This window comes from Pleurodeles waltl, chromosome 4_2 (assembly GCF_031143425.1).
Source record: "Pleurodeles waltl isolate 20211129_DDA chromosome 4_2, aPleWal1.hap1.20221129, whole genome shotgun sequence".
In the NCBI taxonomy this organism is placed as follows: Eukaryota; Metazoa; Chordata; class Amphibia; order Caudata; family Salamandridae; genus Pleurodeles; species Pleurodeles waltl.
In genome coordinates this window covers 448,839,082-448,853,274 of record NC_090443.1, presented here as the reverse complement: position 1 = coordinate 448,853,274, position 14,193 = coordinate 448,839,082, and positions in this window count along the sequence as shown.

The window sequence follows — 14,193 nt, the reverse complement described above, 5'->3', positions numbered from 1 at the left end:
AGGGGCAATAACACTTGTTTTGCTATTCTATGTTCCCCCAAGTCTCCCGATAAAAATGATACCTCACTTGTTTGGGTAGGCCTAGCGCCCGCGACAGGATATGCCCCAAAACACAACGTGGACACATCACAGAAAACAGAGCTGTTTTTAGCAAAGTGACTACCTGTAGATTTTGGCCTCTAGCTCAGCCGGCACCTAGGGAAACCTACCAAACCTGTGCATTTCTGAAAACCAGAGACCTAGGGGAATCCAAGGAGGGGTGACTTGTGTGGCTCGGACCAGGTTCTGTTACCCAGAATCCTTTGCAAACCTCAAAATTTGGCTAAAAAAACACATGTTCCTCACATTTCTGTGGCAGAAAGTTCTGGAATCTGAGAGGAGCGACAAATTTCCTTCCACCCAGTATTCCCCCAAGTCTCCCGATAAAAATGATACCTCACTTGTGTGGGTAGGCCTAGCGCCCGCGACAGGATATGCCCCAAAACACAACCTGGACACATCACAGAAAACAGAGCTGTTTTTAGCAAAGTGACTACCTGTAGATTTTGGCCTCTAGCTCAGCCGCCACCTAGGGAAACCTACCAAACCTGTGCATTTCTGAAAACTAGAGACCTAGGGGAATCCAAGGAGGGGTGACTTGTGTGGCTCGGACCAGGTTCGGTTACCCAGAATCCTTTGCAAACCTCAAAATTTGGCTAAAAAAACACATGTTCCTCACATTTCTGTGGCAAACAGTTCTGGAATCTGAGAGGAGCCACAAATTTCCTTCCACCTAGCGTTCCCCCACGTCTCCCGATAAAAATGATACCTCACTTGTGTGGGTAGGCCTAGCGCCCGCGACAGGATATGCCCCAAAACACAACGTGGACATATCACAGAAAACAGAGCTGTTTTTAGCAAAGTGACTACCTGTAGATTTTGGCCTCTAGCTCAGCCGCCACCTAGGGAAACCTACCAAACCTGTGCATTTCTGAAAACTAGAGACCTAGGGGGATCCAAGGAGGGGTGACTTGCGGGGCTCGGACCAGGTTCTGTTACCCAGAATCCTTTGCAAACCTCAAAATTTGGCTAAAAAAAACACATGTCCCTCACATTTCTGTGGCAGAAAGTTCTGGAATCTGAGAGGAGCCACAAATTTCCTTCCACCCAGCGTTCCCCCATGTCTCCCGATAAAAATGATACCTCACTTGTGTGGGTAGGCCTAGCGCCCGCGACAGGATATGCCCCAAAACACAACGTGAACATATCACAGAAAACAGAGCTGTTTTTAGCAAAGTGACTACCGGTAGATTTTGGCCTCTAGCTCAGCCGCCACCTAGGGAAACCTACCAAACCTGTGCATTTCTGAAAACTAGAGACCTAGGGGGATCCAAGGAGGGGTGACTTGCGGGGCTCGGACCAGGTTCTGTTACCCAGAATCCTTTGCAAACCTCAAAATTTGGCTAAAAAAACACATGTTCCTCACATTTCTGTGGCAGAAAGTTCTGGAATCTGAGAGGAGCCACGAATTTCCTTCCACCCAGCGTTCCCCCACGTCTCCCGATAAAAATGATACCTCACTTGTGTGGGTAGGCCTAGCGCCCGCGACAGGATATGCCCCAAAACACAACGTGGACATATCACAGAAAACAGAGCTGTTTTTAGCAAAGTGACTACCTGTAGATTTTGGCCTCTAGCTCAGCCGCCACCTAGGGAAACCTATCAAACCTATGCATTTCTGAAAACTAGAGACCTAGGGGAATCCAAGGAGGGGTGACTTGTGTGGCTCGGACCAGGTTCTGTTACCCAGAATCCTTTGCAAACCTCAAAATTTGGCAAAAAAAACACATGTTCCTCACATTTCTGTGGCAGAAAGTTCTGGAATCTGAGAGGAGCCACAAATTTCCTTCCACCCAGCGTTCCCCCATGTCTCCCGATAAAAATGATACCTCACTTGTGTGGGTAGGCCTAGCGCCCGCGACAGGATATGCCCCAAAACACAACGTGGACATATCACAGAAAACAGAGCTGTTTTTAGCAAAGTGACTACCTGTAGATTTTGGCCTCTAGCTCAGCCGCCACCTAGGGAAACCTACCAAACCTGTGCATTTCTGAAAACTAGAGACCTAGGGGGATCCAAGGAGGGGTGACTTGCGGGGCTCGGACCAGGTTCTGTTACCCAGAATCCTTTGCAAACCTCAAAATTTGGCTAAAAAAACACATGTCCCTCACATTTCTGTGGCAGAAAGTTCTGGAATCTGAGAGGAGCTACAAATTTCCTTCCACCCAGCGTTCCCCCAAGTCTCCCGATAAAAATGATACCTCACTTGCGTGGGTAGGCCTAGCGCCGGCGACAGGAAACACCCCAAAGCGCAACGTGGACACATCCTAAATTTTGGAAAAAAACAGAGGTGTTTTTTGCGAAGTGCCTACCTGTAGATTTTGGCCTCTAGCTCAGCCGGCACCTAGGGAAACCTACCAAACCTGTGCATTTCTGAAAACTAGAGACCTAGGGGAATCCAAGGAGGGGTGACTTGCGGGGCTCGGACCAGGTTCTGTTACCCAGAATCCTTTGCAAACCTCAAAATTTGGCTAAAAAAACACATGTCCCTCACATTTCTGTGGCAGAAAGTTCTGGAATCTGAGAGGAGCTACAAATTTCCTTCCACCCAGCGTTCCCCCAAGTCTCCCGATAAAAATGATACCTCACTTGCGTGGGCAGGCCTAGCGCCGGCGACAGGAAACACCCCAAAGCGCAACGTGGACACATCCTAACTTTTGGAAAAAAACAGAGGTGTTTTTTGCGAAGTGCCTACCTGTAGATTTTGGCCTCTAGCTCAGCCGGCACCTAGGGAAACCTACCAAACCTGTGCATTTCTGAAAACTAGAGACCTAGGGGAATCCAAGGAGGGGTGACTTGCGGGGCTCGGACCAGGTTCTGTTACCCAGAATCCTTTGCAAACCTCAAAATTTGGCTAAAAAAACACATGTTCCTCACATTTCTGTGGCAGAAAGTTCTGGAATCTGAGAGGAGCTACAAATTTCCTTCCACCCAGCGTTCCCCCAAGTCTCCCGATAAAAATGATACCTCACTTGCGTGGGTAGGCCTAGCGCCGGCAACAGGAAACACCCCAAAGCGCAACGTGGACACATCCTAAATTTTGGAAAAAAACAGAGGTGTTTTTTGCGAAGTGCCTACCTGTAGATTTTGGCCTCTAGCTCAGCTGCCACCTAGGGAAACCTACCAAACCTGTGCATTTCTGAAAACTAGAGACCTAGGGGAATCCAAGGAGGGGTGACTTGCGGGGCTCGGACCAGGTTCTGTTACCCAGAATCCTTTGCAAACCTCAAAATTTGGCTAAAAAAACACATGTTCCTCACATTTCTGTGGCAGAAAGTTCTGGAATCTGAGAAGAGCTACAAATTTCCTTCCACCCAGCGTTCCCCCAAGTCTCCCGATAAAAATGATACCTCACTTGCGTGGGTAGGCCTAGCGCCGGCGACAGGAAACACCCCAAAGCGCAACGTGGACACATCCTAAATTTTGGAAAAAAACAGAGGTGTTTTTTGCGAAGTGCCTACCTGTAGATTTTGGCCTCTAGCTCAGCCGCCACCTAGGGAAACCTACCAAACCTGTGCATTTCTGAAAACTAGAGACCTAGGGGAATCCAAGGAGGGGTGACTTGCGGGGCTCGGACCAGGTTCTGTTACCCAGAATCCTTTGCAAACCTCAAAATTTGGCTAAAAAAACACATGTTCCTCACATTTCTGTGGCAGAAAGTTCTGGAATCTGAGAAGAGCTACAAATTTCCTTCCACCCAGCGTTCCCCCAAGTCTCCCGATAAAAATGATACCTCACTTGCGTGGGTATGCCTAGCGCCGGCGACAGGAAACACCCCAAAGCGCAACGTGGACACATCCTAAATTTTGGAAAAAAACAGAGGTGTTTTTTGCGAAGTGCCTACCTGTAGATTTTGGCCTCTAGCTCAGCCGCCACCTAGGGAAACCTACCAAACCTGTGCATTTCTGAAAACTAGAGACCTAGGGGAATCCAAGGAGGGGTGACTTGCGGGGCTCGGACCAGGTTCTGTTACCCAGACTCCTTTGCAAACCTCAAAATTTGGCTAAAAAAACACATGTTCCTCACATTTCTGTGGCAGAAAGTTCTGGAATCTGAGAGGAGCTACAAATTTCCTTCCACCCAGCGTTCCCCCAAGTCTCCCGATAAAAATGATACCTCACTTGCGTGAGTAGGCCTAGCGCCGGCGACAGGAAACACCCCAAGGCGCAACGTGGACACATCCTAAATTTTGGAAAAAAACAGAGGTGTTTTTTGCGAAGTGCCTACCTGTAGATTTTGGCCTCTAGCTCAGCCGCCACCTAGGGAAACCTACCAAACCTGTGCATTTCTGAAAACTAGAGACCTAGGGGAATCCAAGGAGGGGTGACTTGCGGGCTCGGACCAGGTTCTGTTACCCAGAATCCTTTGCAAACCTCAAAATTTGGCTAAAAAAACACATGTTCCGCACATTTCTGTGGCAGAAAGTTCTGGAATCTGAGAGGAGCTACACATTTCCTTCAACCCAGCGTTCCCCCAAGTCTCCCGATAAAAATGATACCTCACTTGCGTGGGTAGGCCTAGCGCCGGCGACAGGAAACACCCCAAAGCGCAACGTGGACACATCCTAAATTTTGGAAAAAAACAGAGGTGTTTTTTGCGAAGTGCCTACCTGTAGATTTTGGCCACTAGCTCAGCCGCCACCTAGGGAAACCTACCAAACCTGTGCATTTCTGAAAACTAGAGACCTAGGGGAATCCAAGGAGGGGTGACTTGCGGGGCTCGGACCAGGTTCTGTTACCCAGAATCCTTTGCAAACCTCAAAATTTGGCTAAAAAAACACATGTTCCTCACATTTCTGTGGCAGAAAGTTCTGGAATCTGAGAGGAGCTACAAATTTCTTTCCACCCAGCGTTCCCCCAAGTCTCCCGATAAAAATGATGCCTCACTTGCGTGGGTAGGCCTAGCGCCTGCGACATGAAACACCCCAAAGCGCAACGTGGACACATCCACAATTTTGGGAGAAAACAGTGCCTACCTGTGGATTTTGGCCTGTAGCTCACCCGGCGCCTAGGGAAACCTACCAAACCAGTGCATTTCTGAAAACTAGAGACCTAGGAGAATCCAAGGAGGGGTGACTTGCGGGGCTCGGACCAGGTTCTGTTACCCAGAATCCTTTGCAAACCTCAAAATTTGGCTAAAAAAACACATGTTCCTCACATTTCTGTGGCAGAAAGTTCTGGAATCTGATAGGAGCCACAAATTTCCTTCCACCCAGCGTTCCCCCAAGTCTCCCGATACAAATGATACCTCACTTGTGTGGGTGGCCCAGGTGCCTGCAACATAATAAGGCCCAAAACCTGAAGGGATAGAAGGGATAGCACAGCAAGTTTATAAGGGCATATTCTTTTATACATCTTTAGACAGACTCTGCTTTGGGGACCCACATAAGTGAGGTGTCATTTTACTTGGGAGACTGAGGGGAAAACTGGGGAGTAGGAATTTTGTGCTGGAGCGGTGATCCTACTAAGAAAAATCAGGAAAATATGCTTTTTTATGCAAATTGTGAGGTTTACAGAGGAGTCTGGGTAAGAAAATGTTGGGGGAGCCACACAAGCCACACCTCCCTAGACTCCTTAGGGTGCCTAGTTTTAAAAAGTTTCTGGGTTTTGTAGGTTTCCCTACATGACGGCCGCACCCAGGACCAAAAACATAGGTGGGCCCTCCCCCCCAAACACAGGTATTTTTGGAATATATCACTTTGATGTGTGCACATACGTCCGTGATGTGCCAAACACTAAAATTGTGAAAAGAAACACACTTAGGTTATGTGAAGAAGACCCCTCACCCACCAACCAAGTTGGTGGCATGCTTCATCATCGGGGTCCCACCTGAGGCACCTAGCGTGTCTCAAGTGTGCTGCGACGCCTGATTACAGCGGAGCAGGTTTTGTCATTTGTACCACACATACTGGTTGGATTTGGCACGAGGGTGAGTGATGGTTCAGTAGATCAAATTTTATTAACAAGAGATTTCACAAAAGTGAAATGCACTGGTAATAACTCAAAGGCCAAAAAACTGAACCAATGACTCACAGCTCGTGAGCTGTAAAGCCACGACAAGGCACCAACCGCTTTACAGTCCATTCACACACCTTTCATACATGACATGCACTAGACCATTCACGCCGCCAGCCACGGGCCCAGCACATTACAAGACTCGCATCCACAGACAGCGCCAGTCAAGGGCCCATCACTTTCATACGCCCACATGCCTGATACAGCAATCACACCAGCTGATGAGTGTGTGGACTGGCGTTTGGCCGGCACTGCCAGCCAAGCGCCACACCACCAGCCAAGCGCCACCCCACCCACACCACCAGCCAAGCGCCACCCCACACACACCGCCAGCCCAGCGCCACCCCACACACACCGCCAGCCAAGCGCCACCCCACACACACCGCCAGCCAAGCGCCACCCCACACACACCGCCAGCCAAGCGCCACCCCACACACACCGCCAGCCAAGCGCCACCACACCCACGCCGCCAGCCAAGCGCCACTCTACACATGCCATCCCCTTTTTTTTGTTTTTAAACAACAAAGAAACCACTAATCATAAATTAGTACAAAACTACAAACACAAAAGCTCTAACTGAATACATGACTAATGCCAACCGTGAAACCGAACATATAAAAATATAAAACACCAGTTTACGCTCACGGAATTTCCCAATAATTCTTCTGTGTGTGGTAGCTCCTGAAACAGCCACCCACACACAGCCCAGGCTTTGAAGGACAATCAGGGCAGTACATCCTAGTCTCCTTCCTGATACCTCTTTGAGCACAGACTCTACATCTCTTAGCAGGAAAGTTTTTTTTGACCGTGGGAGGAATGTGCTCAGCAAAGTGACGATCTTTCAATCTAGCCACATCCTCCACCACTGCTTCTCTAGGAACTCTTGCCTGTTCCAGCACAACAAGGCTATCTATGATAGACTCCTGAAATTTCACAAATGTCATCCTTGACTCTGGAGAACTATCCTTAAACACAACAAAAGCATTAAAAGTTGCCAAGTGGAACAAGTGAAGCGCTAATTTCTTATACCACACATAAGACTTACGAGCAGCAGTGTAAGGTTCTAACCTCTGATCTACTATATCAACACCACCCATGTGCTTATTATAGTCTAAGATGCACACAGGTTTGCGCACTTCGGCAACCTGACCCCAAACAGCCACAGGTGAAGTACTCTCATCATGGATGGTGCTTAGCATGTATACATCCCTCTTGTCTACAAATTTCAGAGCTAGCAGCTCATCATTCCGCAAGGCACTGCACTGTCCCTTCTCAAGTTTTTTACAGACAAGCTCTTTTGGATAGCCTTTCCGATTAGAGCGGATTGTGCCACAAGCAACAGTGTCCACTCTGAACAACTCCTTGAACAACCGAACTCCAGTGTAGAAGTTATCTACATATAAATGGTGACCTTTGTTAAACAGTCGTCTACCAAGTTCCCACACAATTTTCTCACTAACTCCAAAAGTGGGAGGACAACCAGGGGGGTCAATATTGGAATCCCTACCAGTGTAGACCCGGAAATTATAAACATATCCTGTACTACTTTCTGACAGCATATACAATTTAATTCCATACCGTGCCCTCTTGCTAGGTATGTACTGCCTAAAAACCAAACGACCCTTGAACAGGACCAAAGACTCATCTACAGATATTTCTTACCCTGGAACATAGATCTCTGAAAACCGATCTACCAAATGATCAAGGACAGGTCTAATCTTAAAAAGACGGTCAGAATCAGGATGATCTCGTGGCAAGGCTAAAGCATTATCTACAAAATGCAACATCCGAAGAAGAAGCTCATACCGGTTACGACTCATGATGGCAGGAAATATAGCAGTTGCCATCAAGGGACTAGTAGACCAATATGAAGACAGCGACGGCTTCCTTATCAGCCCCATCAAAAAAGTTAAATCCAAGAACTTTTTCAACTCTTCCAGATTTGTGGGAATCCACCGGCTAGCTCTAGAGTGTGGCCTAAGTCTGACAGCGTTGTCCCTCAAAAACTGCTCTGCATACAAATTAGTCTGCTCAACAATCTCTTCCAAAAATATATCGTCCATAAACAACTCAAAAAAGTTGACGGGCAAAAAGTTTTCTGTATTAACTCGACACCCTGGAAAACCAGTAAACGCAGGCAACTGTGGCTGCTCCATGTTTGGTGCAACCCATGCGTCAGGTCTTCCAATGGGAAGCCTTTCAGCCGCTGGCTCCTGCACCATTGGCACATCACTGTCCTCCTCTAAAACAGGCCCTTCATCAGCACTGAGAGTGGCTTCATCATCAGATGATTCATCTCTGACAGAAAATTCACTTCCAGAATCCTGCACTTCCTCCTCTGCCTCAGATGCAGAGTCAGTCTCATATTCATGGTCAGAAGATGACTCAAAAAGCACACTAACAACCTGCTGAGCGGTCATCCTACGGCTGGCCATGATCCTTCCTACTAAAATTAACTGGACAAATACACCACCAACAACCAGCACTGTGTAAGATAAGTAACAAAGTATAGGTTTATCACTAAGAATTATAAACTCAAAAACTATACTGCTCACTTGCCTGAAAAAGCTTGACTCACCAGCAACTACTCTGCACAGCCACAGCAATCACCAATGATATCCCACTAAAAAGAGAAAAAAAAAAGCAAATTAGACATAAGACAACACAATAATCATTGTGCATAACTCTAAGGACAATTTCACACACAATCCTGCATTCAGTACACCACCTACAAACATGTCATTCATGCATTGCAACAATACTCACTTGGAGTAAATTTATTTACTTACCTAAAACATGCAACTACGCAAACCGCAGGACAACTACTGCCAAAACTGCAACAAGCCACAGCAAAGTCAGCAAAAGCTTTGAACTAAAACAAAAAGGAGAAAAACTGTTATTATCATAAAAGCAAATACTTCGCCAGTTGACAAACACTCCGCCACTAACCATTTTTTCATTTTCCCCTGTGTCTAGTCTTCTCTGCTTGGGGGAAGATGGGCCTAAAAAAAAATAGGCCAATCTACCCCCAAGGGGAGGGGGCAGAAATCGCCCAGATTACATTGCACCCTTTGGGGGGGGGCGACCCTTGCCCAACGGGCCACACCCCCACACAAAGCACATACACACACACATAGTATCCCTGGCGCTATGGGGATTCTGCCCCCCTTGGGGACAGAAAGGCCTAAAAAATAGGCATATCTGCCCCCTAGGGGGGCAGAACTGCCCAAAAATACATGTGGGCCCATGGGGGCGACCCTTGCCCAAGGGGCCACCCCCCAACACAAAAAATAAAAATCAACAATAAAATCCCTGGTGTCTAGTGGCTTTCTGCCCCCCTTGGGGGCAGATCGGCCTAAAAATAGGGCCAATCTGCCCCAAGGGGGGCAGAAACGACAATAAATACATTGCGCCCCTGGGGGGAGCGACCCTTGCCCAAGGGGCCACCCCCCAACACAAAGCACACATACATACATACTATTTCTGGCACTATTGGGATTCTGCCCCCCTTGGGGGCAGAAAGGCCTAAAAAAAATAGGCCTCTCTGCCCCCAAGGGGGGCAGAACTGCCCAAAAATACATGAGGGCCCCTGGGGGCGACCCTTGCCTAAGGGGCCGCCCCCCAACACAAAAAATACACATCAACAATAAAATCCCTGGTGTCTAGTGGCTTTCTGCCCCCCTTGGGGGCAGATCGGCCTAAAAATAGGGCCAATCTGCCCCCAGGGGGGGCAGAAACGACGTAAAATACATTTGCCCCCAAAGGGGAGCGACCCTTACCCAAGGGGCCGCCCCCCAACACAAAAAATACAAATCAACAATAAAATCCCTGGTGTCTAGTGGCTTTCTGCCCCCCTTGGGGGCAGATCGGCCTAAAAATAGGGCCAATCTGCCCCCAGGGGGGGCAGAAACGACGTAAAATACATGTGCCCCCAAAGGGGAGCGACCCTTGCCCAAGGGGCCGCCCCCCAACACAAAAAATACAAAGCAACAATAAAATCCCTGGTGTCTAGTGGCTTTCTGCCCCCCTTGGGGGCAGATCGGCCTAAAAATAGGGCCAATCTGCCCCCAGGGGGGGCAGAAACGACGTAAAATACATGTGCCCCCAAAGGGGAGCGACCCTTGCCCAAGGGGTCGCTCCCCTACACTAATAAGCACACACAAACACACACATACTGAAATCCCTGGTGTCTAGTGGGCATTCCTGCTGCCCGATCGCATCGCGATCGGGCAGCAGGAATGCTCAAAGAGACATCGAGGGAAAGGAAAACCCTTTCCTTTCCCTCGATGCCTCTCTGAGAGCACCCCCACCCCGCACGAAGGTGAAAAACTCACCTTCTCCCTAAGACGCGCTGGAAGCAAATGGCTTCCAGCGCGTCTTTCCCCCTTTCCCTGAAATCAGCGCGCGATCGCGCGCTGACGTCATGGGGGGGGGGCGGGGGGGTGGGCGTGAAAGGGGAAGCCCTGGCGCTTCCCCCGACTGCCAGTCCCAGGACGTAATGGTTACGTCCATGGCGCCACACGGGCGCTGCCATGGACGTAACCATTACGTCCGTGGCGGGGAAGGGGTTAACTCACAAATGATAACATTATTGACGACATCTGAAATGACATAATTGATGGCAACACTGTATAGCAGGGGTGTGAATGTGACCCTGGTGGTCACCAGACCTCCACGATCACGGTGGCAGACGGACCACCGTGGTCGCGGCAGTCCGACCGGCACATTATGACTTTGGCAGAGCCGCCACGGTCCCACCGCCGACAGACTGGCGGTCCCAGCAGTTGTAATCCGCCAGGGCAGAGCTGCCCTGGGGATTCCAAATCCCCATCTGCCAGCCTGTCCATGGCAGTTTACACAGCCATGGAAAGGTTGGCGGAATGGGGGGCTCGGGGGCCCCCGCACTGCCCAGGCACTTAGCATGGGCAGTGCGGAGGCTCGCATGCACAGCCCCATCACACATTCCACTGCCCAATTTACAGGCAGTGGAATGTGCGAGGGGTGCTGCTCCCGCTGCACCGCCACATTGCCGCCAGCTCCATTAGGAGCCGACTGCAATGTTAAGGCTCTGTTCCCCGCTGGGCCGGCGGGCAGAAACACTGTTTCCACCAGCAGGCCCAGCGGGGAACTCAAATTAGGGCCGGCGGGGTTCAAGCTGCAAGCCAAACTCATAATGGGGGCCTGTATATCTATATATACAAATACATATTTTCCTTCACTCCTTTCGCCAATTGAAGCTCCAAGCATCCAAGAAAAGGTGACACTGCAATTCCATATAAGCCACCAATGTTAATCTTAATTAAATTCCACATCAAAAGTGCAAAACACGAAAAAACAGAGGCCCTCATTACAACATTGGTGGTAGATCCCTCTTACCGCCGTGCAGAAGACCGCCAACACACCGCTGCGTCGGCAGAATTCCGCTACAAATATTACGACCCACAGGCCGGAATCTGCCAAAATCCAGACACCCACACAAGTCCAGCACACCAAAGGTCAGTGATAAACTGGGGAAAACAAAACCTCCATCGTCACTCCAACAGGAATACGCCCACAGTATCACGACCCACGAATCCATGCGGCGGTCTTTCAACCGCGGTATTCCATTGGAGGGACACACAGCCGCGCTCAAAATACACACACATTTACAAAACACAACCACATTGGACAATTCGAAATACACACACCTGATACACATACACACACCACTCCCACACACTCAATACAATATAAAACACACACCCACATCACCCACAAGCCCCTATGACAAAAATTGAGAAAGAAGCCCAGAGAGAGACACCACCATCAACAATACTAGCATCCACAGGCACACAACACCATCACTCACACAACATCCACGCACCTCAGACAACACACACAAACACATCCCCTCACACATCACAACACACACCACCTCACACATCACCCACACCACACCATGGCACCGCAAAGACACCCCAGGTTCTCTGAGGAGGAGCTCAGGGTCATAGTGGAGGAAATTGTCCGGGTAGAGCCACAGCTATTCGGATCACAGGTGCAGCACACCTCCATAGCTAGGAAGATGGAGCTATGGCGCAGAATTGTAGACAGGGTCAACGCAGTGGGACAGCATCCAAGAACTAGGGATGACATCAGGAAGAGGTGGAACGACCTACAGGGGAAGGTGCGTTCCGTGGTCTCAAGACACCAGATTGCAGTACAGAGGACTGGTGGCAGACCCCCACCTCCTCCCCCACAACTAACAACATGGGAGGAGCAGGTCTTGGCTATACTGCATCCTGAGGGCCTTGCCGGAGTAGCAGGAGGAATGGACTCTGCTAAGTCAAATCTTAACTATTACATCCCCCACCCTACCTGCATGGTATCACATACCCCACCCTCACCCTCACCCCCATTACTCCAACACCTCACAAATGTCCCACTATCACAACCCACACATCCCAACACCAAGCCCTGCATGCAACACCAAAGCATGGGCACCCATCACCAAAGCATGTCCACTACAGATACCCACACAGATCCCCAAACCAATTATCACACAAGGTCCTACACAAGAATGCAAGTACTGGAGTACAGGGTCACCCATCTATTGCACACAATGGCACACACAGATGCAATAATCATGCCTTTACACCCCTGCAGGACCCATACCCAACGTCACCGGACAAGAGGTTCCAGACATGTCCACTCCCCCCACAGAAGAGGCCCACAGTGATGATGGCAGCTCTGTCCAACTGGATCAAGATGACCAGCCCGGCCCATCTGGGACCTCAGGACAGTCGGTTTCCTTGACACTGGCACAAGCCACCACAGAGCCTCCCTCCTCAGGAAACACCAGCACAGCACCCACCCAGCGGGCCCATCCCTCTGTCCCCAGGACACGTCAAGCAGCAGTGTGTCCACCACTACAGGGAACCCAGGTAAACCCACCACCCCAAGAAAATCAGGGACCTGGGGGCAGTGGCAGTGGGCACACAGTTCAGGGGTCAGAGGCACAGGAAAACAGGGCAACTGGGAGGACTGCTGTGCGACAGGGGGAGGACAGACCCAGGGAACCCACTCTCCACGAGGCCCTCTCCAACATCATGGGAGCGTACCATCATTCCCAGGAGACGATGGCAACGGTACTGGCCAAGTTTCAGGAGACCCAGCGGCTGCAGGAGGAACAGTATTTTGGGATCAAAGAGGAACTTAGGTCCATCAACACCACCCTGGTCACCATTGCAGGGGTGATGAAGGGCCTTGTGAACACCAGGAGGGACACTGTGGCACAGCAAGGGGCCCCTGACACTAGCCTGGATGATAAACAGCCCACCACCTCTGCTGGCGCTAGTGGACAGGAGGCACCGCCACAGGACCACGACACCAGCACCCCACCCCTTGCAGAAGGAGAACCACCCCGCAAACGGTCCCTGAGATCAAGGGCAAAGACAGAGAACAATGCAAGACCCCTGCCAGGAAATGAGACCCCCCTGAATGTCACCCCTCTGTCCCACTTTGTCACCCTGTCCATCCATCATCTGCCCTAGCTCCACTTCCTATGCCCCTTTGGACAATGCACCTGTGAAACAAATAGACTGGACTTTGCCATGGGCATTCCTCCACCATCACCCCTGCCCATTTTACAACCCCTCCACTATTTTGCACTGAAATAAACACCCTTGAATCACAAAACAAGCTGGAGTCAGTCTGTGCTTTCACAAATGTGTATTTGCAATACCTATAGAATATAGCAATGTCGATTGTATTGTCAACATACCGATGTAACACAGCTCTAGTCCATGAAGTAATATAGCAGAGGTCACACAGTGGGACCAACATCTGTGAAATGGAAAGGCAAAGTGACAAGTCAAGGTCCATACACTGGGTGAAAGTGACTGACATATGATAGGTCTAACAATTGTATGAGAGGTGTGAGGCAGTGACATCTTCTTACCTGTGTCTCACTGGAAGTATTGCTGGATAACGTTGTTTCTGTTGTCGATTTCCTCTTCTTCCGCCTCCTCTTCTTCACTGTCCACAGGCTCCACAGCTGCCACAAGACCTCCTTCTGGACCATCCTCCTAGAAAAAAGGCACC